Raw genomic sequence first — 27,839 nt, 5'->3', positions numbered from 1 at the left:
TTTTTGTATTAAGGTTTGTACCTTAAACAACCTGTGACCTACATAATGAAAATATTATTTCTGTTTTACAGCTGAGAAAATAGGCTGAGAGGCTAATTAGCCTTACCAAGGAAGGCCACATAGCTAGCTAGTATCTGTGGTATAATGGGGACTCAACCCACGTCCCTGACTTCAAATTCACCAGACTTGGACCTACTAACTCCATAGCTGAGGTTATAGACTTTACTTTTCTCAAAACTCGGAATATTTCTGTGCACCCGATACATTGTCTCTCCTTTATACATTGCTGGATAAACACTAACAAATTCTTATTATCTGAGTGTCCTTTTTTTAGTTTCTTTCGCTTAAGCTTTTATTACAGTATTTCTTCATGAAGGAATTGCCACTTAGGCCAGTTTAAAAAAATATTACAGTACAATTGAGATTGAGATCTTCCTTGAAACAAAGTAGGGAGACACCCTTGTCTTTGACATCATTCCAAAGAAGGCTTTTGTGTTATTTTTAAAGCTTGAATTCTAAAAGGTGACATCTTCTGATCTTTCCTGCAACGAGGGTTCCTTCACCCAATCTGAGACTTGCCACCCCCCTTTTGCAAGAGGCATACCTGTGTGACCACGGTAACCACCTCCCCTCTCTTTAGTCCTCAGTTTCCTCCACTGTAAAATGAGGCATTTGGATGAGACTGAAGAAGGAATGATGCTCCCAGAATTAGATCTAGAAGAGAACTTAGTTCAACCTTCCCGGGCCTCCCCACTCTGGTTTTAAAGAATAGGAAACAATGTAGGGGAGAGAGGGCAAGGGACTTGTCCAAGGTCACACTACTAAAACTGGCAGAAAGGGGATTCAAAGCTGCTTTCACTCCAAGGCTATTTGGCCTATAGCACCACAGCTTGCCTCCCAAGATCTGGCTCAGCTTTAACATCAATTACACTGGACTTTATTAAAATTGCCCTGCAAGCTGTTTCTCACAACTGGGAAGCCCATTCTCCAGCCTTTACACCTCCACCAAGTCTGGAGTCTACTTACCTTCCCACCCCCACCCTGAGCCTTTTAAGAATCTTTAATTTACTTCAAATACTCAGTTCTTCAAATTACTTTGTATTTACTATGGGACAAAGTCTCTTCCTAAGTATATTCTAAGCTCCCTGAGGGCTCCCACTGATTTCCTTTTTTTCTTTGAACTTTCCCCTGGGATAAGTGATTTTGGTCTTTAGGTTAAGGGTACTTCCCAATTGATTGCTGCTCTTGTATCTGAGGGTGTGAGTGACTTGCCCAGGGTCACTAGGCTAGTTAGTGGTGAAGGAAAATTTGAACTTAGTTCTCTCTGAAGCCTAGCCCCCAGTAGTCTATCTATTAGAGAACACTTCCTCTGCTGAATTTAATTTCTTTAAGGCTTAGCCCCAGCGTCATTCTTTTCTTGAAACTTTTTCCATCTCTCCAGCTAAAGTGTACTGACCCTCTTCATATTTTCCTGTTTACTTCATGTGGATCTCTCCTTTGCTCCCACTATATTCAAGGTCTAGCATTGTCACAACTGTTCCCTGCCCCATCCCCCCAACTGTGTAAGTTATTTGATTTCAGGCACTAAGCAGTTTTTCACCTTGGATCCCTATCACCTACCTCCCATAATGCCTCACACATAGTTGGTGTTTAACGACTGTTCCACTATCCAGAATTCAACGTTGTAACCCTATAGGTTTATACACTTGCATGTTCCCCAGGTATCTCAAAGTTAACACGTTGAAAAGAGAAGTCATTATCATCCCCTCCCCCCTTTCCTTCCCAACTTCCCTAATTCCTATCAAGAGCACTGCCATCCTTTCAGACACCGAAGGCCAACTGCTTGGAGTCAGCCTGATAAAGGATCATTTTCACTCGGATCCCCCCTCATCCTCCCATCCCCGACAATATCTTACCAGTTGCCCAGTTTCGTCAATTCCACCCCCACCCCCCATTCTGCTTACAGCAACCACTCTGGCTTAGGCCTTCATCACCGGTGGCCTGGACTGTTGCAACAGTTTCCTAGTTGCTAGTACCCTTCGTTACTTCGTAGCTGGGTGTGTGTGTGTGTGTGTGTGTGTGTGTGTGTGTGTGTGTGTGTGTGTGTGTGTGTGTGTGTGTGTGTGTGTGTGTGTGTGTGTGTGTGTGTGTGTGTGTGTGTGTACACACACACACACATATGTTGCATTTTAATTTTATTTTTATGTTTCCCCTCTGCTCGGGGCCTGAAACAGTTTGTACCTGGCACGTAGTAGGGGCATAGTCAGTGCTTGTGGAGCAAAGCTCAAATCCATTAAAAACTGTCATTAAAAGCGGAGGGTCTATACAATAAATTGGAATTTATTCTTCCTTAAAGTCTAATCCTTAAGAGCTTTAGAAAGCTAAGGAGAAATGCTGCAGATGAAAACGATCAGTGAGGGTGGGAAAAAACTAAGCTACAGCCCACGCCCCACCCTCCAACCCCCTCTAAATCGATAGCAAAAATTTTGGCCCAGTTTCCTATGGCTCTGGCATCGAGTTCGCGACTCCAGCGCGGTGCTGGGGCATGATGGGAGTAAAGCGTTTTCTCAGCACTGCCAGGCCAGCGTGGGAGAATCGGCCCTCCCCCCTCCCCCAGCCAAAAGGAAACCCTCAGTCTCGGGCTGGGGAGTCGGCAGGCCGTCCGGGAGGCTCAAATTGCTTTTTTTTTTTCCAGGCGTGGGGGAGGGCTAGGGCTGATGATGGAGCCCAAAAGGAACTGGAATTGCTAGTGGTGAGGAGGGAGAGGAAGAGAAACCTGGATCCCTAATCAGAGGGCCTGGGCCTGAGTCCATGCTCAAACCCTCGTTGGCCAAGGGATCCAGGAGAAATCTCTTCCCGGGTCTCCGGGCCTCAGTTTCCTCCTCTGTCAAATAGAGGAAATCGTATTTCTGTCTCAGGGTTGTGATGGGAGAAGCGCTTTGTTTCATATGAATGCGCGATCGAAAAATGGGCACGATTGTGTTTGTCTATTCCAGAGGGCTGGGGGAGGCAGAGGGAGAGAGGGAGTGAGGCAGGCGGGCGGCCCCCAACGGGGTGTGTCCTAACTCGACACATCACCGCACCCCTCCGGCGGGGGAGGGGGGCCGCCCACGTCCGGAGTTGCCCGGGCCTGGCCCCCTTCCCAGCCTCCCCCCGAGGAGGGAGAGAGAGGGGGAGGGGAGGAGCCGCCTGGCTAGGCGGGTTAGGGAGTAAGCGAGGCGCGGCCACGACACCTTGTTTACTCGGCGGCGCGCCCCTGCGGGCGCCTCGTTCCCAGCCCCTACGTCATATCTAGACCCATGCTGATTGGTTGGTAGTTCGAAGGGAGGACGGGGTTGGGGAGGGCGGGGAGCGGAGCGTTGCAGTGCCCGGCCTATGCCGCTAGATGCCGCTGTCCTCCAACGGGAGTCGGGCGCGGGCTCGTGGCCACCAGGTGGCGCTTGCACGCACCATTCGCCTCCAAGTCGCCGAACAGCAAACACCCCAAACAATCCCGAAGCGCCACCAAAAAAAAAAAAAAAAAACCCGCCGGATCCGACTGCCACTTTCAACCCCCCCCCCAACCCCCGGCGCCGGCGAACCGCGGGAGCCGGAGTCCCCGAGAGGAGCCCGGGGCCGCGAGGGCCAGCCAGAGGTAGAGCCCCCGTCGCGCCGGCGGGCCTGGGCTGCTGAGGAAGGCCCCGCGTCAGGAAGGAGGAAGGAGCGGGGAGGCGGCCAGGGCCAGCGCCACTGCCGCTTCTGCGTGTGCCCGCGGGGAGGTAAGTTAGAAAATGGCGGAGGCGAAGCTTCGAGAAGTTTGCGGGGGGCATCCTGTGTGTGCGTGTGCGTGTCTGTGTGGGTTGGAAATGGGGGCAGAACAGGACCGGGGGGGGCGGCGGGAGGAGGTGCGAGCCTTCGCTTAGGCATCAGCTCGAAGTCGTCGTTTAGGGGGGGTGTCAGTGGCGGCCCCGTACCTTGTCTGCCCTCCCGCACCCTCAGATTCCCGGCGGCTCCCAGGGCTGTCCCTCCTGGCCCGCGCCACCGCCGCCGCGCAGCTCCCGGGTCCTCCGCCCCTGCTTCCCCCACCAAGCACCGGGGGTAGCCTTTTTCTCTTCCTCCTCCGGCCCGTAGACCCCCAGTTGAGACCCCCCCCTTCCCCGTTGCCCCCCGCAGGCGGCCCAAAATGGAGAACGCGGAGCCGCGCAAGATGGAGGCTCCGCTTCTCCGGGTGTGTAACGAGGGGGGGGCGAGGTGCGGATGGACCGACATAGGGAAGGGAGGGATCGAGGCTGTCGTCGGCAGTGGGAGCCCACTGCGGCCCCGCTCAGCTCGGCGCGGGAGGGGGGGAGTGCGGGTGACATGGTGGGGGGAAGGAGCGGAGCAAAAATGGTGGTGCTGGGAACGGCGGGGGAGGGGGTGGGGGGAAGAGGAGGGAGGAGAAGGAGGGAGGGGGCTAGCTTGTGTACATCTGGGCTTGGGGGAGAGGAGGGGCAAGTACCCCTCCCTGCCTTCCCCCTCCTGCCTTCGAGAGGGAACAGCATTCATGTGACCTGGCCCCCCGCCCACTCCGTCCCCCCCAGTCTCGGCCCCGGCCCCAGCCCCGCCAGGGAGCCCGCTCCGCGGGAATGCGTAGGAGCTCGACCCTCCCCCTCGCTCCCCAGGCCCTACTTTGGGCAATTCTCCGAGGGGAACAATTTCCAAGTGGGCTGGGGCTGGGGGGAGAGAGCTGTAGGGCCCGCGTGCTGGCCATGCTCTGAAAAGGGCTGCGATCGTCGGCTGGGGGGGAAGGGCGGAAGGGGGAGGGCTGCGGGTTGGGGGGTTTTGGCGCCACTTTTGTTTTACTTTTAGTCCTGCCTTGCGTCTCCACCCCCGCCCCCCACGTCTTTGCTCACCGCACACTGAACCGAGCTGATCTTGCCTCAGGTAGGTGGGAAGCAGCAGCTGCTTGGTCCCTCTACGATTTCTTCTCCCTCGGCTTTGGGGATTCTTAACATCAGTCGCAGTATTTTAGCCCCCGGATCAGGATCTCCGGCCGTATGTTTGGGACAGGACAGGGTGGGGGAGAGGGCAGGGGTTGATCTTAGCAGCACCCAATAGTTCCACCAAACTTTAGAGCCCCGTTCCCATCTCCTCTTCCCCCCTCCAGCCCCCCCCCCCCCCAGCCACTCAAACTAATAGCTTATTTGTTGCTTTTACTTATGGAGAATGTATCTTGTTTTGCCGTTTGCTCCATGATTAAAACAGTTTCTCTTTTCATTGCCTATTTCCTCTATCTGCTCCCCGCCACCCCTCTCCCCAGCCCCCGGTAAAGAAAAGTCTTAATGCGTTTGTCATTTCAATTCCAAAGTGTCTGGGCCAGCGTGTTATTTTCATGTTGTAATATTCGGCTCTTGTATTTAATTTCGCTTTCTCCTCTCAATGCCCTAGAAGTTTTATTTCTCTTCTGTGACTTCGGCGCCCCCTCCCCCCTTTTTACCCCCACTTGGTGTTTCCCTGTAGGCTTTTTTTTTTTTAACCTCTTAGGTGTAGTTGTAAGAAAGGGGTAAAGGTATAATTTGAATCTTTACAGGCTCCAGTCTAGTGTTGAAAGGTTCGATTCCTTTTCTATGAAATTGGTTTAATAGTAAAATTTTAAAATGAAGGATCAGGTATAATTGTTTAAAAAAATAATTGTATTGGTTTGTGTAGCAGAGTGCCTAAAAATACCCCCTCTCTCTTTTAAAACAACGACGCCTTTCCATTGCTTTGTAAATTCTGTACCCCTATTTATCTCCCCGACTCCCTGTTTCACAGTCGCCACACCCTGTGTCTCTGTCTTTGGACTGGACTCTTTATTGGCTTAATTTAGTGACACTGGACTTTCCTAAGCATGAAGCTTCTTTTCCTCTTTGGCTTATGTGTCTGTTGAAAGATTAATAACCAAGGTTTCTGGAATCAACCTGGTGATCTTTGCCTATTTATTCCCTGTTGTCTCCCTCCTTCGGGCGGGTGGCAGTGTCAGCACCACTGCTGGGAGAGGGAAGAGGAAAGGAGGGGAGGAGGGAAGGGGAAGGGAAAGGGGAAGGGAAGAGTAGAGAAGAGGAGAGAAGAGAAGAGAGAGTCGGGTTACCGAAGTGCGTCATTCATGGCTCTTAACTGGGCCTGCTCTGGAGCCTCTTGTGTTTGTTACTGTCCTAGCTGCACTTTGCTGCTCCCGGTATTGGATAGGAAAAAAAAGCACTAGGCCGTCTGTTAGTCCTACCCTGGTGCCTAGAACCCTAGGAATTGGGCTACCTGGTGAAATCGGGCCCTCGAAAGCCTGAACCTTTTTTTTCTTTATAGATGCTTTGGTTCAAACAATTTGGACACTTAAAAATATTTTGATATGAAAAACTGATTTAATCCTTGGCCTAGTTAACTGCGGTGTCATCTAATCACTGAACCATTAGGGTTCCAAAATGTATTTTAAGTGACCTAATCATATTTCTATTAATGTCCTATAATTAGAAATGAAAAGGAACAATTTATTGTAAATCTATTTTTCTAGCCGTTGAAACATGATTTTAGGAGACTATCCTGTTAATTTGCCTCATGCTTTTTTTTTTCCTTTTCAAAGAATGGCAGAAAGTAATTGCAGTTGTAAATAATTTATTTTCTAACATGTTCTTATTTAGAATTATATTTAAAGGAATAAAAGGTATATTTATTTCTTTAAAAGTTTTTAATTTAAAATTTATTACTTAAAATATTTAAAGATGATCCATTTCAGTTTTTGAGTCGACTTTTTAGTTGACTTAATTTTTATAAATATCTTGTTGTTTTTACATCAGTTATTTCTGAATATATTCTCCCCCCCTTTTAAAAAAAAAGGCCAGGTAAGAAAAACCCACCAGAAAAGATCTAGAAGTGGATGCAATGTTCTGTGCTTATAGACACCTCCCCCCATCCCTTTCTGGAATAAGATTGGTTATTACACAGCTATTGGTTTTGTTTCATTTTATAGTCTTTATTAGTCTTAAATAGCTATTTTTGGAGGGAAATTGTGAAGAGAGCGTATGATTTGATTAATTACTTTTAACATACATGGATGATGGATTCTATTACAGCAGATTTTTTAGTGGTTTTTTTTTATTCCAAGTAAGGTATCTTTCTTAAAGGAAAATGCTATTAAATAATTTGATATATTTATTGAGAAAGAACTTCTGAGTTCAATTTTTCTGCTCTCTCCTTAATGTGTGACTTATTTTGAGTTTATACTTCTTTCAAACATCTGGGGAAACTCTTTCCACCCATGAAGATTACTAGCCCTTCTGGCTTAGTGGATTGTGAATACATTTAGTTGGCTTGGCTGAAAAAAAAAATTCATCCCTTGCTGATCGATGAGCCTCTTTCAAATTTAGCTAGAGTGGTTTCAGACAATAGAGTATTCTACCACCATGGTGGCAACCTGTCTGAGCTTGTCCTTGAATTGTCAGTCAACTCCATACCATGATGAATGAGTGTTTGAGGGTTACCTATTTTAAAAGATTTGTATAGTGAAATTAGAGTATAGTGATCATGCTGAATTTGTTTTTATACTTTTACTGAGAACAGGCCACATTCAGATTATGCTTCTGAATTTTTCCATGAAAATGGAAAAATCTAATCTTAAAGAAATTGGATTTAGTGAGTCAGTATTAGAAAGACTAGATCAATAGTGGCAATTTCGAAGGTCCTACTAGCAGAATATAAGCAGTATCTACTAGGCCTTACCAAGATAGAAAAGAAATGCATGCTCTGCTGGCTGCACTAGAAAGAACTTGGTGAATAGCACCTGGGATCCAGAAGGATTATAGGGGCTTAGTTCAGGATTCCTGGAGGGATAGGAGGAAGGACCAAGCAATATAGAAGAATCCTACTTATTAACCATTCCTTCCCTAATGCAGTTATGTAAGTGGAAAGAACTATTAGCAGTAGTGTAGGCAGGCATGGCTGATGGGGGAATGGGAGGGGTGTCTCACTTCATTACTTGTATGGATCTGTGATATCATTGTGAATCCGCCCCTCCAAAGGGGCAAATTGCAACTGTCCAGGCCTTTTCATGCCAGAACATTGTCTTGCTCAAGTCTTTCTGTAAATCCATGCTCACCAAGATTATTTGCATTTACTTCTTCCTCCTTTTATCTATGTATGTGTTTTATTTATTTTGACGAACATTAAATGCTAGGCTTTTAACAGATGGTATATGGAATATATGTCTTAATGGCCAATATTTTTAATAGGAGATGTTACAAATGAAAATGATTTAATTTTGCATACAGTTTTTTCCCTTACTCTTAAGAGGTTTAATTGTTACTTTAACTTTATAAGGTAAGTATCTTTGTTTATGCTGTTTGGCTCAAATATTGGTTTTTTTTCTATAAGGTATTTTTGATTATATATTCAACTGGTAAAGAATGTCTGAAATAATGTAAATCAACTGACTTTTCAAAACTGCACTAATTCTAAGTAAGAGTTAAATATTTAAATGTAATTCAATAAATTTCTAGTGCCTCTTAAGTGCCCTGGGGAATACTGAGACAAAGAGGAACAATTCTTGCCCTCAGGGAGCTTTACTATATCTGTGTGGTATAAAGTAAATACAGAGCTACTTGAGGCCAGAAAGAGCGCCAACAATTGGACATCTTGGAAGGAAGGTTTTTGCTGAGGTGGCATCTGAACTGGAGCCTAGGTGAGAATTCTGAGGAGGGGGAGTTGAGAAGGGCCTGTATTTCAGGGCACAAGAGACTGCTTGTTTCTATAATGGGTAGGAGATGGAATGTCCATTTTTTGCTTGCTTTAAGAAGAATAACTGGGAAATAAGGGTGGGAAAGTTAGCCTTAAATGCCAAGCAAAAGAATTTTTATGTTATCCTTAGACTCAGTGAAGGTGGTGATCCTTTAATTTGAGATTTTCATTGTATCATTTTTGTTTTCACTTTCATAGAAAAGTAATTTAAAGTAACCAAATATGTGAAATGGAGATAACTCCTTAGCTTTTGTTATAATTCCCAGGTCAAGTCCCTGTATAACCCGCAAGGGATTTTCCCCCCTTTACCAATATCATTGAAAACTGTTTTCAAAAAAGCAGGCATTTAGCAAAAGATTTCTTCACTCCAGCTATGTTGATTTAGATTTTGAAAAATCATTTTTTTTGTAACAGCATTTGACATATAATTGTCCTGCCTTAGAGTTTTACATGAAGTGTTCTCATAAAACTTAGGTCTTAGGGTTTTTAACATCTGAAAATTAGGAAACATGGAATTGTTCTTTCAGTCAATATCAAGTGTATTTGTAATCAGCCTTAAGTGTGGGTTGTTGCCTGGTCTCCTTTCCAAAACTTGTTTTCATGCTAACAGCTGAAATGTATTAAATAAGCCTGGTCTTTAGTTATGCTTGAATATGTTTACTACCTCAAAGTTTGTTTATTTTATGTTGAGAAATCTTACTGAAAAGTGAAGTGTCACTTTGTGATAGGCAGGGAAAATTCTTTTTGGGGGGTGGGGTGGGGAGAGAGGGGTGTGTGTGTGTGTGTGTGTGTGTGTGTGCAATCTAAAATGGTCGCCTTAACTTAGCTGGCTTAACACTTACATAGGTGCATTAGAATTAAACTTAAGTTAGCTTTTTGAAACTTGCTTTGCTACTTGACTATGGAGAATAATCTGCTAGGAATTCTTATCACTGGTTAATCTCTCCCCATATGTTAATTATATTTTTTGCTTTTTCCCCCCAAACCTTTTCTCTTCACTTTCACAATAAAGGCACTTCAGTTTCACAACAAAAGCAACAACCATTCAAGACTGGATAAACCTAGTGTTACTATTGTGGATTTTAATCATTTAATGTCTCAAGGCATTTATCCCCTTCCCCCCCCCATATTTCTATCATAAAAAGGTCTGCTGCCTTTTTAATCTAAAAATCTTACTTTATTTTAAATTAGGAAATCTGGTGATATGAGGTACTAAATATATTTGTAGTGGGTTTTTTTTTGACATTTATGTCACATATTTTGTTGGCCTACTGATATGTATCTGTATATATATGTGTGTGTGTATATATATATATATATATACATATATATATATATATACATGCTTAAGATTGGTTCTGTAAGAATGAATGAGCTTCAGCTTTTATACTATAGTCAATATTTAGACTACTGAAATTTCAGCAGTAGGATTTGTTCCTTCATGTTAGTACCTTTTGGAGGATATTCCTATAAAATATAATTTCATTTGGTTCAAATGTCAGGTGGCTTTTATGGTTATTTGCAGAAAAAGTGGCATAGTATAGCGTCTGTCAACTATAAAATATGAATACCACTGTTGGTTTGTCAATTATCATCTATCTGATAAGCTGGTTAGTGTAATTTCTAGCAGTTGGTGCTGCTTAGCATTCTAAAGGATATCTGGGAAGCTAAATGTATAAATTTATTTGTGAAAACGAATATTGTGGGAGCAGTGTTGATTTGATACAGAGTTTTAAAAGCATTTTATAAAAAAGTCATTGACAATGACTTTTAAATTAGCAACGTGATGCTTAGAAGGCTGGAAGTGGTTTTAATTCCTTGATACTGCTGGACTCTGAGGAGCTATTTATCTTTTAATAGATTTCTTCTCAGGCTGTTTTTATTAGTGTTTGATTTATTATGAAGGTCAGTTTATAATTTAAACTGAATATTGTGTATCACTAGTAGGCTTTTAAGTCAACATTTTGGGGACATTATAAGCATTGTGTTGATTAAGATTAATCACTGCATATTCCAAAAGAAGAAAAAAATTGTTTCCTTTTTGGGTTTTTGTCCTATTAAATTTTTTGGTCTTTACCATTTTTATAAGAAGAAAGTTTTAAAGGTAGAAAATTCAGGGTCATTGTTTGGAAAAAATGGGCTTCAAGGAAGGCAAGTGAAAGATGATTTTCTAACTAGGGGTAAATAAAGTAAAAGTTAATCATGGCTAGAACTTCATTGTAAGTGGAACTGATCATAATAAATTTCAATGATAATAGAGTCTTATGCAGATAGGCCTTTGATTTCATGTAGTTAATGGTAACCTGTTACATTTTTAAGTTTGTTTTCCAGTATTAGAATGAAGTAATAGTGTCACTCAATAACTGAAGGTAAAGATAGCATACTAAATTAAATGCTCTTTAAAAAAGTTTTTCTAGTCTATTGTGTGTGCAGCTTTGGGGAGTAGTAGTGCAGTCCCCTCTCAGTTGCAGTCTTAAAGCCAAGACTTTATAATCACTTTTTGGTTATGTCAAAAGAGGGCATTCTTGTTCTGAGGATGTGTTGGACTTGTCCAGTGAGGCCCTTTTCAACTCTTTAGTTCCTTGATTCTGTGGAATGGTAAATAGGAAAATAATTTAGGGGCATAGAAGAGAATAGGGCTTACTTTACTACTCTTTGTAAATAAAGGTTTTCTTGAAGTATGTGTGGGGGGTGATTTTGGTTTACAACTTGTTTGTATATTTTCTCAACCAGTGTGTTGGTAAGCAAAATGGGATCCTTAGCACTTAGTTCAACAAGTGCCCTTGAGGAGTTTGGCCTTTGTTTCCTTTGATTAATTCAGTGTCTTTGATTGAGTCTTACTAGGTGCTAAGCCCCAGGCCAAAACTCCTATCTATTAGGTGCTAAGCCTATGTGGGTGTGGATTGGTGACTGGGGTGGGGCCCAAGGTGGGGCTGGCTAAGGGGAGGTGCTAACTCCAGAGCCATGCCCTATTAGGTGTTAACCTAATCTGTGTGGATGTGAACCTCCCAGGGTCCTAAGGGGAGGGGCCAACTCAAGAACCAATCACCAGAGCCTAAGCTCTGGTCATTTAAAAGCCCTATAAGAAGAGAGGACAGAGCCATTTGCGCTGGGCTCTCCACATGGTGTTGATGAGGAGACTCTGGGCAGCTGTAGCTAAGGAGCCCTCCAGCTTGTAAACCCGGATGCTGAGACTTTGTTGAACTCTGGTAACTATGTATTGGGATTTGAATCAGACAAGGTCTGTCTGTTGATGTTTGTAATTTGTTTGTATTTTGTTCTGAAGTTCAGGGTGCTGGCTTTCCTCTGAACTAAGTGAATGATATTTGTATGCTGAATTAAAGTAAGCTTGTCAACTCCTTTAACCTTGCTTTCCTTATTAAAGCAGATCAAAAGAAACTGTGCTTTCCCAGCATGCCAGCAGCTTTCTGGGTGCTGGCTGTGGGTGGATCTTACACCCCCACAGAAGCTGCTAGCCGGATTGTGGAAACAACCAGTTATTTTTCTTGTGGCACTTCTTTTGGTGTTGTCATCTGCTTGAACATATAAATTTGAGAGATCCTTTGTTGCAATTATACAAATTAGCATACACCTTGCTTATCCCTCCTACCACACTGAGAGGCCTGGACCTGAGGAAGCAGCTTAAAAAATAAGAGAAAAATGTAAGTTTTGTTCTTTCCTGTTCTATTTTTAGATATTTATAAGATTGTTTTTGAGGACTAAACTTTGCGCTCACTTCCTGGATTGTTCTTCTGTTCTTAACAGCAGTAGATAATGTGGCCATTAATAATGACTTAAACTGAGCTACAGTGCCCCTTAACAGCATTCCCTGTATCTGGATCATTCCAGCTCAGATATTATCTCCACAAACCATTCCCCTAAGACCTTAAATGACTAGGATTTTATCACTTCTTTGTAATTATCATATTGTTTGGTATTCTGGTTATTTGTACATTGCAGATGAATCACATCTACATAGCTAGATCTAGTCTTTCTCCTGAGCTCCAATTTCTTATCACAACCTAACTGCTTACTGTACATTTCTAACTAGTCATCTCAATCTCAACATGTGCAAAAGAGAATTCATTATATCCCCTGTCCCTCTCCTGTTTCCTAACTTCTCTGTTACTATCTTCTACTGACCCTTACCTCCTCCCCTTAACATACAATTCATTATCTTGTCAATTCTGTCGTAATGTCTCTTACTTTGATCACCTTCTTTCCACTCACAGGACCACCACTCTAGTTCAAGTCCATGTCTTATCTCACCTGGACTGTTGCAATGGCCTCCTAATTGATCCCTGACTCCAGTCTCTTTGATTCTCCATCTTCATACAGCTGATAAAGTGATATCCCTCAGATCTTTTTGTCTAATTATTCATTTCTGGCTGTTCAAGATAGAGGTACTGATGAATCTACAGTTCGGGCAATAGACATTCTTTACCTAATTAGTTTTTCCTTTGTGGATTGTTAGGCCAAATTTTTGTTATTATGGATCTCCTTTGTTAGTCTCTACAGTATTGTCAGAGTTAATGGAGCCAGCACAATGTCCTATTGCAGTAGGTCTGAAGTACCTCAACATCTATCTATTGGGGATCTTTTTTTACATTTGGGTATTGCTCCATATCGATGGCATACACATTTTTTTTGGGCCCAAGTCTCCCTCTTTCATGTCTTGATTAATGATGAGGGGGTCAGTAAACAAAAGTTGTTTGTGACATGTTTGAAGGAAGCTTATATATTTCTGATGTTTGTGTGGGAGATAGCTTGTTGGAGGAAAGCCTTTAAGATTGGTTTGCTCTACTAAATTAAATGCTCTTTAAAAAAGTTTTTCTAGTCTATTGTGTGTGCAGCTTTGGGGAGTAGTACAGTCCCCTCTCAGTGGCAGTCTTAAAGCCAAGACTTTATAATCACTTTTTGGTTATGTCAAAGAGAGCATTCTTGTTCTGAGGATGTGTTGGACTTGTCCACTGAGGCCCTTTCCAACTCTTTAGTTCCTTGATTCTATGGAATGGTAAGTATGATTGTCTATTATAGAGTAATGCTTATTTTCTCCCCTCTTTGAGTTAATTCCTTGGTATCCCAAATATGACATATATCCTCTGGGTTAGGCATCTTTGTGTTTCATCTGGTCCACCTCTCCTCGTCTTTCCTGTAGGGCCATTTCTCCTTCTGCTTAATAAATGAAGTTAGATGTAACTAGCAGGGAACAGAAGTATGAAGGGTAAACTTTATTAAAACTGCCTTATAAATGATGGATTCACTCTTAATTATTGTTGGGTAAAGGTGCTGTTTACTTAGGAATTTTTTGTTGCTTTTTTTGTTCAAAATACCCAAAATATTTTTTCAGATAGTAAGCATTTTGACAATAGGATAGTTCTACTTATGTTAAATTAGTCAAATGTTTATTAAGTACTGTGCTTATTCTATGTCAGGCACTATGCTATGCTGTGGAGATACAAAGACAAAAAAGAAACATTTCTCAGCCCTAAAGGAGTTAATGTTCTATTGGGGGAAAAGAAATAACATGTACATATGTAAGTATATACAAGATAAATCTGTGAGTAGGGGGATTGCATAAAAGGCCTGATAGAGGAGATTGACTTGAATTGGGCTTTGAAGGAAGCTAGGGATTCTAGGAGGCAACTGAAAAAGCACTGGTTCCAGAGTCTGCTCTGGATTGAAAGACCACTTCTGATACTACCTGTGGACCTTGGGCACCCACTTACCTGCTTTGTTTCCTCAGCTGTAAAATGAAGGAGTTGGACTAGATGGGCCCTGAGGTTCCTTCCAGTTGTAGATCTGTGATGCTAAGGGGTAGAGGGTGAGGAGGGAATATATTCTAAAAATATGGGAGACAGCCTTTGCAAAGAATTGAAGACAGGAAATGGGATGTTCTGTGGGAGGAACAGCAAGTAGGCTACTTTGTCTGGATTGTAGAATATGTAAAGGAGAATAATGTGTAATAAACCTGGAAAAGTAGGCTGGGGACAGATTTTGAATGGCTGTAACAGACAAACAGGAAGCAAGAGGGAGCCCCTGGAACTTATTGAGTAAGGGAATGATACGGTTTTATCTGCACTTAAGGAATATGGATAAGCAAGCTCCTTGTTGATACATAGTTTGACTGGTATACTCCCTTCATATCAATAGCTGGTGGTTTGGTCACTGTGGGAACTCCCTTCACTTGGTAGATCTCAACCCATCTATAACTTGGGACTTTATTGATTTACCTGAGGATTAAAGACTTTCCATTTGCCCATGGTCACCTAGCTAGTATGAGAGGCAGGAGTGAACACACAGGTCACTATGCCCCTTTCCCCCCTTTCACCTATCTTTAAAATCCTTCAGGGCAGGTAGTATATTTTTTTAAAGCTTCCTATTGTATGTATATGAGTTGTTATGTACCTTGTCCTTAAAAAGCATTGGAATTAGGACTTTTTTGTTTAAAGTCTTTTTATCTGTCAGTAAGAGTCTTTAGGAAATAGTATAATGGAATTATTGATAAAAGGCGTTACCAACTTTATCACTTATAAATTGTTGCCATGTTGCTTTCCAAAAAGAAGATTTCACCAGTTCTTAACTCCATTAGTAGTTTGCGTGCCTGTTTTTCCACAGCCCTGCCAGCATTGTTGAATTTTATATTTTTAGTTAACTTTGCTAATATATACTATAACTCTAATATAAAGCTGGAAGGGACCTCAGAGGCCATGGACTTGAACTCCCTTATTTTACAGGCAAAGAAACTGAGGCTCAGGGAGGTGAAGTGACTTGTCCAGAGACACAGAGCTACACAGTAGTAAACTTTAAAAGTAGAATAACTCCAAAAGACATTGTACTGCGTATAAGGTGGTATCTGTGTTGTAATATAAGTCTAAGATGAGAGACAAATTAACTAGCTTTTAAAATCTTTCACAATCTGGCTCCAACCTATCTTTTCAAACTCATTTTCCTTTCCTTGTGTATGAAGCCAAAATAACCTACTTGCTATTCAGTGTACGAGGTAATCCATTTCCTGACACAGGCTGTGTACCATAACTGGAATGCCCTTCTTTACCTTTGCCTCCTGGAATCCTTAACTCCCTTGGAGGCTTAATTAAAAAACCACCTCCTACCAAAGACATTTTCTCCCAATTGTTAGTGTTTCTCCCCCAAACACTTTGTATTTACTTCCCGCATATTTTATGTTTACTTGTCTGTGTGTTTTCCCTCCATTCCCCATGTAAATTTGAGGGCTGGGACTATTTTGTTTTTGTCTTTGAATCATGTGCATGACATACAATAGGCACTTAAAGAATACTTACTGAATTGGATGTAGAGCTTATTTTTCCTTAAGCTTAACCCAAACACTATATAAAAGAAAAAGATGAACTTTGAATTTGAATTTCTCTTTAAAATCACATAGGGAAATTGATGGATTAGTACTGATGTCAGAGATGCCTTGAAATTAAAGGTAGTGCTCTGTGTTCTAATCATTGTGGATGGATTTCAGTTTCCTGAAATCTTTGACATGATAATATTGAATCATCAGAAGATCCTGAATAATTAGATTCTTTAGTATGTTGCACTTTACTAAGAAGGTAAAATAGACATTTTAGACAATTTTTAGAAGTGGGGTTGAAACAAATTTTCTGATAAACCATTGTCAATTTATTTTTTTCTAGTTAAAAAGAACCCCATGAGCATTCCAGCTAATGGAAGTTCTACTGTATACTGATTGCAATGAACGTTTTCTGAAATGAACTATATGATGTAAGATATCAGTATCACTTCTAAATTGACAATTAGTAAAGCACATTTACCTAATTTACGAGTGGGAAATAAGGTGTTTTTATATATCAACTAGGGTCAGGATCAGGGATAGCAGAATACATCATGTTTAAGATTTTCTTGGTCACTGATGCCTTGTGGTATTTCATAACAACTCTTAAGTGATTATGAACTGTATTTCCTGGATTATTTTTGTGAACCCTAGCAGGAGGGAGCATTTATATAGAATACATTTTAATTTTCATGAACTTCATTTCCCAGTATGTCGCTCTTTTTAAGAAGACAAGAGAAAAAACAGTCCAGCAAAAATAACTCATCAACCAAATTTGATATTATTTTTATATATATATAGTGTTCCATGCCCATAAGCCACAATGTCTGCAAAGAAGTGAGGGCAGTGCCTTCTTTTGGCCATTACACTTCTGCAGCATTCAGTTTTAATTCTCTTTCAGTTTACATTGTTGTAGTTGTCGTTTTCCTGCTTCTGTTTACTTCACTTTCCATTATTTCACGTGAGTCTTCCTATTACAAAGGATTATTACCTGTTAGACATTTTTCTCAAAAAAAAATTGTGAGAAAACACTCTACCAAACATCTTTTATGAAACAAATATAGTCTTAATACTTAAACAAGGAGACAATAAAACAGAGAAAAATAACGAGTATCATTAATGAATGTTGATTCAAAAACTTTAAATAAAATCTTGGCAAAAAGAATGCAGAAAAAAATTATTCACTGTGATTATGTTGGATTTATATCAGAGGAGGAACATGAGGAAAACAACATAATCATGTTAATAGCAAAAGCATCCCAAACCCTCTGATTAATTTGGATAAAGCTTTTGACTTAGCACTTGTCCTAAAAATCCTACAAAGCATAGGGCCATTTTTATCTTGATTAAAAAGCATTAAGATACCAGTGCATACATGATAGTCAATGAGGAAACACTAGAAGCTTTCCCAATAAAGTAGTAAAATAAGGATTTATCCTTTTCCCCACTGTTATTTTAAATACTTATCAAAATGCTAGTAATAGCAATAGGAAAAGAAGATAGGCATAAGTTTAATGAAAGAGGAGATAAAACTTTACCTATTTGCCGATGATAGGATATTTTGCTTAGAAAATCATAGAGGAAAAAAAGAAAATTCTGGAGAAACAGCAGTGAAACTAATTGAGACAATGAAACTTTAGCAAAAGTAGCATAAAGAGAAGCCCACAGAAATTTAGTAGCAGTTCTATATGGCAGTATCAAAATCCAAGAAGAAATAATAGGAGGAAAAGTGCCATTCAAGATAAATATAAAACATATACTATATCAGGGAGTCATGTTACCAGGGCACACCTGTGCAACATATTATTACAATATGATATTTCAATTACAAAATACTCCTTAAAGAAAGATTTTCTTGGTCACCGATGCCTTGTGGTAAAGAAAGTGACCGAATTTATAGATTTAGTGCTTGTACTAGCCAAGGACATACTTTACAGTTAGACAAAACAGTAAAATTCATTTAGAGGAATATGAGATTGAGGGAAACAATGAAAAAAAGGAGGAAGGAAATAGAAATAGAACTTTGAAAACTCAAATTTTATTATAAACAAGTGATTAAAGGTACTTAGTACTGGTTTAGAGAAAAAAACCTAAATCAGTATAATAGACTAGAGAAAAAGGAATCAAACTATTATACTTAATGTAATGTTCACTAAACCTGAGAATATAATTTACCTGGGGAACAACCTTTTATTTGACAATAGGTAGAAAAACTAGAGAACAGTCTGGAAGAAATTATGTTCAGACCAGCATCTTAAACCATATTGACATAATAAACTTGAAGTGAATTCATGCCTTGAATATTAAAGGACAGATGATAAAACAATTAGAAAAGAACCAAATCCATGAGTCTAGGAGAAGTAAATTCTTAACCAAAGGGAAGAAGTGATCACAAAGGATAACATGATTTGATTGCATTTTAGTCCGTGTCTTCTCATAAATTCTCCAGAGAGAATCTGTGTAATGCGTTGAAGTCCTTTCTCTGGGTACCAGTATATCACTTAAACTCTACTTCCTATTCCTTGCTAGATCCACATGATCAACCCACCTTTGTGTCTGATCACAACCTGACCATTTCTTTAAAAATTTTTTTTTACTATTGTTTTTTGACCATTAAGTGTAATTAATTCATGAAGAATGAGATGCTGCTTATGTTTCCATGAGATGTGTCTTCATTGCCCTTGGGTCGTCTGTAATTTTATTTTTGCCAAGATTGTAGGGGTTTTTGATGAGTTCTCGACGAGTTCTCACATAGCACCGACAGAAAAATAATCATCTTAAAAGGATTTTTTTTTTGGTTAGGTAAAAGCTTATGATTCTGTAATTTATAAATGTAACCTAGCCCACTCTAAACTTAGTCATTTCTGGGCCCAAATTATTGTCTTTATGTAGTGCCTATCTCGGATATTTGGAGTGATGCCTCAAAATTTGATCAAGTACTCTTAATCCACTTACTTGTCTCTCTAGGTTTAGGACCATTTTGAGGGGGCATAATAATGGGTGTCATTGAGGCCCTATAAATGATTTGGGGTCTAATGAAATCAGTACAGTGTCTTTAGCAAAGTATCTGAAAGACTTCCTATATAGGGAGTACTTCCATGAGGAAGAGGGTTATTAAACCATTTGTATTGTATCCACCAAGACATTTTTAAATATATATGCCTGGAAGACATCTTATGGAGGAAAGCCTTTATTTAATGCTGCATTTTTCTGCATCAAATGGTGTTTAAGATAATTGTACATACTGGGTGGTTCTGTTCTACATACTTTTCAGTTACTTATGTGACTAAAGATATGGTTTGTTGTGGACAATGGTTTATGAAAGCCTGCCTCTGTGTGCTCCTCATATATTTATCTAGTTTACCCTTGATTTGAGTGGCAATTCTACATATTTTGTGGGAATAAGAAAGGCACACGAGTTCCTGGTTATTGCGATTCTCTTTGTTGATTACTTTCTTTTAGTAACATCATTCAAGATTTTTTAAAATCATTTCTCCAATATCTTAAATTAATCTCTTAATGCTTTTATTTTTTTTTCGATGTGCATTTAGTCTAGTTTAACAGCTCTTACCATCTTTGTATCAGTGTTATTTATATTTCCCCATCATAATATATTGAGGATTGAGATTTTAAGATTTAAAATGATAAAACCTGTTAGAGAAATGTCTTTCATTTTTCAGATCTTTTTTGTTGTTTTCCCTTCCACTTTCGTTAGTAGATAGTCTTGGGATTATTGGCTTAGATGGGTTTCCCAATGAGCTTTTTATAGATTCATTTCTCCTTTTAAATATGAATGCATATTCTAAACAGTGTTATCCTTGGCTGCCATGTATTTCTATATGCCAAAGGGCATTGTGTTTGCTGGCTAAGGTCTTTCTGTTGTGATTGTTTTACTTCAGTTAAACTTCTAGGAAATGGTGACATACTATCCATGTCATTGCTTTTATCTGTTTCCCATTATTTGGTATCAGCAGCTAGTTTGAATAGGTTAGGTTGAAGTTTTAGTAATTGTAGTCAATTTCTTCTTTGTATCTTTTCTAATTTGATGTTGAGTTCTGTCTTTGATATAATAAGTTGATAGTTGGACTAGAAACAGACAAATGGCCTCAGAAATAATTCCATCATCAGTTACCTGTCAAGGTACTATTACGTTTTATTTTTTGATACGGTGAATTTCTTCAAAAATTTTTTCTATTTTTAGTTCTTTCATTTCATTTCCTATTATTAATTTAATTTATTTTAAAAAATATTTTTATTTTTTTCCAGTTCAAAATTCTCTCCTTCCCCTTCTCTCTCCACTCATTGAGAAGGCAAGAAAAACAAAATTCATTACAAATATGTATAGTAATGCAATTCCACATTAACCGAGTTCAAGCAAAAAAAAAAAGCAACAAAAAATATGCTTCAATCTGTACTTAGTCCATCACTTCACTGTCTGGAGGTGTTTAATCATGAGTGCTTTAGAATTGTAGATCATTGTATTGATCAGAGTTGCTAAGTCTTTCTCAGTTGATTATCTTTACAATATTGCTATTACTGTGTAGATTGTTCTCCAGGTTGTGCTCACTTCACTTTGTATCAATTCATATAAGTCTTCCCAGGTTTTTTTGAAACTGTGCACTTCATCATTTCTTTTTTTTCCCCAATATTTTTCTTTCTTTTTTTTTTTAGCTTTTATTTAGTATTTTATTTTTCCCTGGTTACATGTAAAAACAATTTTTAACATTCTTTTTAACACTTCGAGTTCTAAATTCTCTCCCTTGAAAAGGCAAGCAATTCGATATAGGTTATATATGTATAGTCATTCATCATTTCTTATAGCACAATAGTATTCCATTATATTCAAATACCACAACATGCTCAGCCATTCTCCAATTGATGGACATTCCTTCAGTTTCCAATTCTTTGCCTCCTCAAATAGAGCTATTATAAGCAATTTTATAGTAGTAGTATTGGTAGGTTAAAGGGTAGGCACAACTTAATAGCCTTTTGAGTATAGTTGCAAATTGTTTTCGAGAATGGTTGGACTGGTTCGCAGTTCCAACAGTGCTTTGGTGTACTTGTTTTCCCATATCCTCTCTAGCATTTGTTATTTTCCTTTTTTTTTCCTCTTAGCCAGTCCAATGGCTGTGAGGTGGTAGCTCAGTTATTTTTATTGGCATTTCTCTAATTATTAGTGATTTAGAGCATTTTTTCATGTGGCTATTGATAGCTTTGATTTCTTCCTCTCAAAGTTGCCTGTTCATATCCTTTGACCATTTATCAAATGGGGAATGACTCTTATTCTTATAAATTTGGCTTAATTCCTTCTTTATATGTTTTAAAAATGAGACCTTTATCAGAGAAAATTGCTACAAAGTTGTTTTCCCCTAGTTTCCTGCTTTTCTTTTAATTTTAGCTGTAGCTTATTTGTGCAAAAATTTTTTATTTGTGCGAAAGCTTTAAAATTTTATGTATTCAAAATTAAGTATTTAATGATCTTCCCTTATCCATAGATTTGATGGCTCTGCTAGTTTGTTTATGATATCCTTCTTTATGTTTAAATCATGTATCCAATTTGAGCTTTGTCTTGTATACAGTATGAGATGTTGGTCTATGCTTAGTTTCTACCAGATTGCTTTTTAGTTGGTCACCACTTTTTGGTAAATAGTGAGCTGGGACCTTAGATAACACTAGGTTACATTTCCCATGTGCTTCTGGTATACTATGTACCTAATCTGTTTCATTGATCAACCTCTCTTTCTTACCCAATACCAAATTGTTTTCATGATTACAGCTTTGTGGTGCAGTTTGAGATCTCCCTTTTTTTCTTTTCATTAATTCTCATGCCATTTTTTTTTTGAGGGGGGGAGGCAAGCAGGCTTAAATGATTCATTCAGGATAATAGTAAATGTCTGAGGCCACATTTGAACTCAGGTCTTCCTGACTCCAGGCCTGGTGCTCTATCCATTTCAGTGCTACCTGTCTGCCCCAATTCTCATGATATTTTTGGCCTTTTGTTCCTCCAGATGAATTTTATTTCTTTTTTTCTAGCTTTGTAGAGTAATTCTTTGATAATTAGATTGGTATGGCACTGAATAAATACATGAGTTCAGGTAGTATAATTATTTTTATTATACCGGCTTGGCCTACTCATAAGGGTACCCATAAATTAATATTTCTTTGATTACTTAGTTCTGTATTTGTGTGCTTTGTAATTGTGTTCATGTAGTTCCTGTGTGTGTGTTAGCAGGTAGGTTTCCAAGTGTTTTATACTATCTGTATGGGATTTCTCTGTTTTTTCCTTCTAGGTTTTGTTAATTTTCAGAAATGCTGGTGATTTCTGTATTTTTTTCCTAAATATCCTTCAACTTTGTTGATGTTTTTTTTTTTTCAGTTATTTAGTTGACTTTTGGGTTCTCTAAGTAAACCATGATATCTGCAAAGTGTGATCATTTTGTTTCCTTGCTGCTTCAGCTTATTCCTTCAATTTATTTTTCTTGTTTTATTGTAGTAGTTTTTCTATTAAAATATTGATCAGTATTGGTGATAAGGGACTTCCATGCTTCACTGATCTTACTGGGAAGTTCTAGCATATCTCCATTATAGCTTATTCTTCTTCTTAGTTGTAGGTAGATACTAATTATTATTTTGAGGAAAGCACTGTTTATTCCTATGCTTTCTTTTTTTTTTTTTAAAGTTAAATGGGTGTTATGTTTTGTCAAAAGCTTTTTTCAGCATCTATTGAAATTACCATAATTTTTGTTGTTTTTTGATTATTGATATGGTTAATTGTAAGTATAGTTTTCCTAATATTGAACCAACCCTGCATTCTTGCTATAAATCTAACTTGGTTTGTGATATATCGCTCAAATCTTCTTGCATCTGCTTTTGAAAATTTTTTGCATCAGTATTCAGAAATTGGTCTATGCTTTTTTTCCCTCCGTTTTTACACTTCCTGCTTTAGGTATCAAGATTGTATTTTTGTCATAATAGGAATTTGGTAGGACTCCTTGCCTAATCTTTTAATCAAATTATATAGTATTGGAATGAATTTTTGGTAGAATTCATTTGTAAATCTGTCTAGTCTTGTGGACTTTTTCTTAGGGAGTTCATTTATGGCTTGTTAAATTTATTTTTTCTTTTTTTGTTTTAAATTTATTTTTTCTAAGAGAGCTATTTCATTGTCCTACTTTCTGTTCTGCTAACCTGGGCACTTTATATTTTTGTAAATATTCATCCATTTTGTTTAGATAGTCATTTTTATTGGCCTACATTGGGTAAAATGACTTATAATAATTGATTTTATTTCTTTTTATTGGTTTCAAACTTAATGTTTTCATTTTTGATACTGGTAATTTGGTTTACTTTTTAAAAATCAAAATAGCCAGTGTTTTTTTTTTTTTTTCCAAAGACCAACTCTAGTTCTTATTTATTAGTTCAATGTTTTTTTAACTATGCATTTTGTTAATTTCTCTTGTTTTTCCTAGCATTTCTATTTTGGTGTTTAATTGGAGTTTTCAATTTTGTTGACTTTCTAGTTTTTTCTGGTTGCACACCCAGTTTGTTGAGCTCTTTTTTCTCTCTTCTATTATTGTAAGTGTTTAGAGACATAAAATTTTCCCTCAGTACTACTTTGAGAGCATCCTACAAATTTTTGTATGTTATTTTATTATTGTCATTATCTTTAATGAAATTATTGATTCTATGATTTGTTCTTTGACCCACCTCACCCATTCTTTAGTATTAGTTTTCAATTAATTTTTAATCTTTGCATCAAAGGTCATTTATTAAATGTAGTTTTTATTCCATCATGGTCAATAAAAGATTGTTCATTTAATATTTTTGTTTTTCTGCATATATTTGTGAGATTTTTATGCCCTACTCATGGTCATTTTTTTTATGAAGGTGTCATACACAGCTGAGAAACAGGTATATTCCTTTCTATTCCCATTCAGTATTCTCTGGAGGTCTATCATGCCCAACTTTTCTAAAATTTTATTAATCTCTTTAACTTTCTTTTTTATGATAAGATTTTTCCAGGTTTAAGATGGGGGGGTAAATTGAGGTCCCCATTAATGTGGTTTTACTATCTATTTGTTCCTGTAACTCATTTTAACGTTTCATTTTCCTTTAGGAATAGATGCTGTGCTATTTTTTGCATGTATCTTTATTATTGATATTGTCTTTGGTACCTTTTAGTAAAATGTAGTTTCCGTATTTATCTCTTAAGTCTCCTTTTGCTTTTGCTTTGTTCAAGGTTATGATTGCCACCCCTGTTTTTTTCTTCTTTTAACTTCAGCTAAAGTGTAATAGATTCTGATCTAGCTACTTTTTTAGTATTGGGCTCTGCTCACTTTGGTGGGGGCGGGGAGAGTTGGGGGTTGGGGGGATGTCTGGCCTAAGATTCTGTTTTTATGTTCTGCTGTTTTTACAGTTGTGTCTGGGTGCCTCTCAAGTTTTTGGTCCTTCTGAGGTGGTGTGATCTGGGGAAAGGGTCCTTCACTACCCTCCTGGTCACAACTGCAAACTCCTGATCCAGGTTTGTGCCTGTTGGATTCAATAACTGTTAGCCCAATGGAATGTTCTGTAGGTTTAGAGGTACTGAATTGCTGGCTTCCCTTTGGTTTTGGTCTCCAGGTCTCATCCCACTTGCAGGCTAAAGGATGGAACTGAGACCCCACTTTTCTTCTGAATTTAGAGCCACATAGCTAAATTTTTGGAACTTGTTCCTTCCTCTGTATACATTTTGTGCCCCCTCTTAGTTGCTTTTGACTATTCTTCCCTAGGACAGAGCTACCAGCTGTCATCAGTTAGTGCTCCCAGTGCTGGTTCATGGGTCACCCAGAATCATTTACTGCCCTGGTAGTTCAGTCTTAGCCCTCTTACTGTCTTTAGGTGTTGGAGTGCTCTTCACTGCCACCTCCATTGCACTGTACTACCTTGGCCCCAGTGTCCATAGACTTCTCCATCTTCCTAAGCTTCCCTAGGCTGGAAAAATGACTCATGATGACATTTTCTTGGCTTTCCTAATAAGAATTTGGTCTGGTGTGTTTTCTAGGTTGTTGTGAAGGTGGTATGCTAGGTGAGTTGGGCAAAAATGTTGATTCTCACTCCACCATGTTGACTTTGCCTCCCTAATTTCCCTTTTTTTTTTGCTTTTACGTTCATTCTGCATTTACGTTCATTCTGCATTTTGAGAGCTCTGTTGACAAAATTGTTCACATTATTTAGGCATGAGGTTTCTGAAATAGTCTAAAAGCCTTTGCTCTATTTTATTTCATAGTCCTGAGCCATATTTTTTATTGTCCTGACCAGTGCTCTCCTTTAAATTGAAGTATCAGTACTTGAGACAGAGAGAAGGAAACTTTTTGCCAGGCACTGTGTTTAAGCCCTTCACAGATATTATCTCATTTGATCTTCACAACAACCCTGGGAGATTGGGAGTTGAGGAAACAATTGAAAAAACTGAGACAAACAGATTAGGTGAGTTGATGTTCCATGGCTAGTAAGTGTCTGATGCTGGAATTGTACTCTAGGCTTCCTGAGTATAGGTTCAGGACTCTATCCACAGTGCCACCTAGCTGTTGCATCTTGTCAGTTCAGTAGAATCTACATTTTAATTCACTGCTATAGATTGGTACAATGGTGCAATGGTTTTCGTGATGATTTTTGCTTATACTAATTATTGAAATGCAAGGTCCTCTGAAATTGGTTCTTTGTTGCCTTTGAACACATGATGAAACTATGAGCGCTTGGCAAGGTGGATTAGAAGAGAATGAGTCAGGTAAGGTATTTATATTCACCTATTTGCAGTAGGGATCCACTGAGTAAAGCATTTTGATCATGGCAATGACATGGCCAGTCATGTGTATTAGAAAAGATTGTTTGCTGTTTTAAATATGAACTGGAGAGGAGAGATTGGAGGCAGGGGTATCACCTAGGACAGGGGTGGGGGACCTGCAGCCTCGAGGCCAAATGTGTAATAAAAAAGTCTGTACCCAAGGACCTAGAAAGACCACATGTGGTCCCCACCCTTGAGGAGAATGTTACAAACCATCCAAGTAAGAGGTAATAGGGGTGTGAAGTGGAATCTCAGCATAGTTTGGATATGGATTTCTCTTATTAGTAGTTTACAACATTATTTCATATGGTTATTTTTCAATTCTTTTGAAATTTGTTTTAGATTTGTTTATTTGTATCCATTGACCACTTATTGTTTTGGTCTTATATGTCTATTAAGGGTATTTGTGTGTGTGTGTGTGCGCGCGCGCGCGCGTGTATGCGTAGGTTTTTCATTTTCATGTAATTTAAGTTATTTATTGTCTTTGCTTAACATAATACATTTCCAACACCTAGCTTTGCAAAATGTATGATCTCCTTTTCTGTTTTTTTTTTGTATGATTGATCTATATATCCATTAAGAATGTATTCTGAAATGTGGTGTAAAGTGTTGCCATGTTATTTTCTGGTCTTCCCAGCAGTTTTTATAAACGTTGTTTTCCTGTTTCTTGAACATTGGATTATTGAGTTCTAGTATTTTTGATTCTCCCTATTCTAGTCTCTTCCTTTGATCTACCACTCTACTTTTTAAACAATACCAGCTGTTTTTGATGACTGATTCAGCTTTTAGCTTAGTGCTTGACACTTAGTAGGAGCTTAATAACTATTTACTGACTGACTACTGCTGTATTACATAGTTTTCAGGGTTGGAAGTGCTATTTCCCTTTTATCCCTATCTCTTTTCATCATTTCCCCTGATATTTTAGTTTTTATTTTTCCAGTATCCCTTTGACTATTTGATTGGTGTAGTATTAAAAATGTTTTAACTTTGCTACTATTGTCATTTTCATTATAACAGGATGGCCCAGCCATGAGCACTATATATTCTTCCAGCTATTTAAGTTGTCCTTTATTTGTTATTTTGTGTAGTTTGTGTAGGTATTTTTTGTAGTATATAGTATATAGTGTATATGTAGTGTATATAATATAAAACAATATAATGAACATAATCAGTGGTCAGGGTTATTATGAACATCAATTGCTGTGTATAATACAGTGATGCACTTCAAGTTATTCATGTGTTTAGGGTGTCTTTTCTGCTTTACTAATTGGCCCCAGATTGATTTTTGAAAAATGATTCTGCTGTTTGTACTGTCTCAGTTTCTAGAATTCATACCTCTACTGTTAAACTGACCATCTCTGAAATCAGCGTGGGGCTCAGCATGGTTTTTTTTAAAGGAGCTTTTATTGCTATATATAACAGGAAACATGTGTGAGTTTAAAATAAAGAGAAAAATAAACAAGTCTTAAAAGTCTAACCTTGGTCTTCAAATCAAAATGTACAGGGAGCTAGACTTGAATCTTTCTTATTCTTTCTCTTTACCTGCCAGAAAATGAACTGAATATTTTTTCTTCTCGATTTTTCCTTCCATAAGTTCTGGGTTTTCTGCCCAAGGTAGAAGAAACTGTTTGCTGTCCCCTGTCTCCAGTTGTTGACTCTCTCTGACTCTGAGAACTTATTCCTGACTGACCCTTAAAAAAGTTCTCTGGCTTCATCTGTATGAAAATCTCTGCTTCTAGGCTCTAAGTCCAACAAGTCCTTCTTTCCTGTTTCCCCTGAATGAGAGACAATCTTCTGTTTGGTCTCCACAAATCACTCCTTTGGGCTTCAGATCTTTTGGAGAGGTAAACCTTGGCAGTAGCTTCCTTCACTTTGACCAGGTCCCAGTGGCTCCATAGCTTGAAGTTTGCTCATCTTTATTATTATCTATTTTCCTGAAGTTAATATGATTGAAATGTCATGTTCCTAGCC

General features: G+C 38.8%; 1 protein-coding gene across 4 annotated transcripts in view; it reads left to right on the top strand.

Moving 5' to 3' along the window:
- The first annotated feature begins 3,448 nt into the window (after positions 1 to 3,448).
- The window catches only part of STAG2 (stromal antigen 2), a 127,712-nt gene continuing 103,321 nt past the window's right edge, over positions 3,449 to 27,839 (top strand). Inside the window, exon 1 of one of the 4 annotated variants that reach the window (XM_036740365.1) lies at positions 3,449 to 3,758. The gene's annotated coding sequence lies outside the window, so the exon portion shown is untranslated. Of the gene's footprint in view, positions 3,759 to 4,190; positions 4,208 to 4,710; positions 4,903 to 27,839 lie in introns of those variants that run through there. The other 3 variants (XM_036740369.1, XM_036740367.1, XM_036740366.1) reach the window with 3 other exon arrangements.

The sequence above is a fragment of the Trichosurus vulpecula genome, chromosome X (assembly GCF_011100635.1).
Source record: "Trichosurus vulpecula isolate mTriVul1 chromosome X, mTriVul1.pri, whole genome shotgun sequence".
Lineage (NCBI taxonomy): Eukaryota > Metazoa > Chordata > Mammalia > Diprotodontia > Phalangeridae > Trichosurus > Trichosurus vulpecula.
Note: the sequence above shows the minus strand (reverse complement) of the source record. Positions and strands in the feature narration are given on the sequence as shown.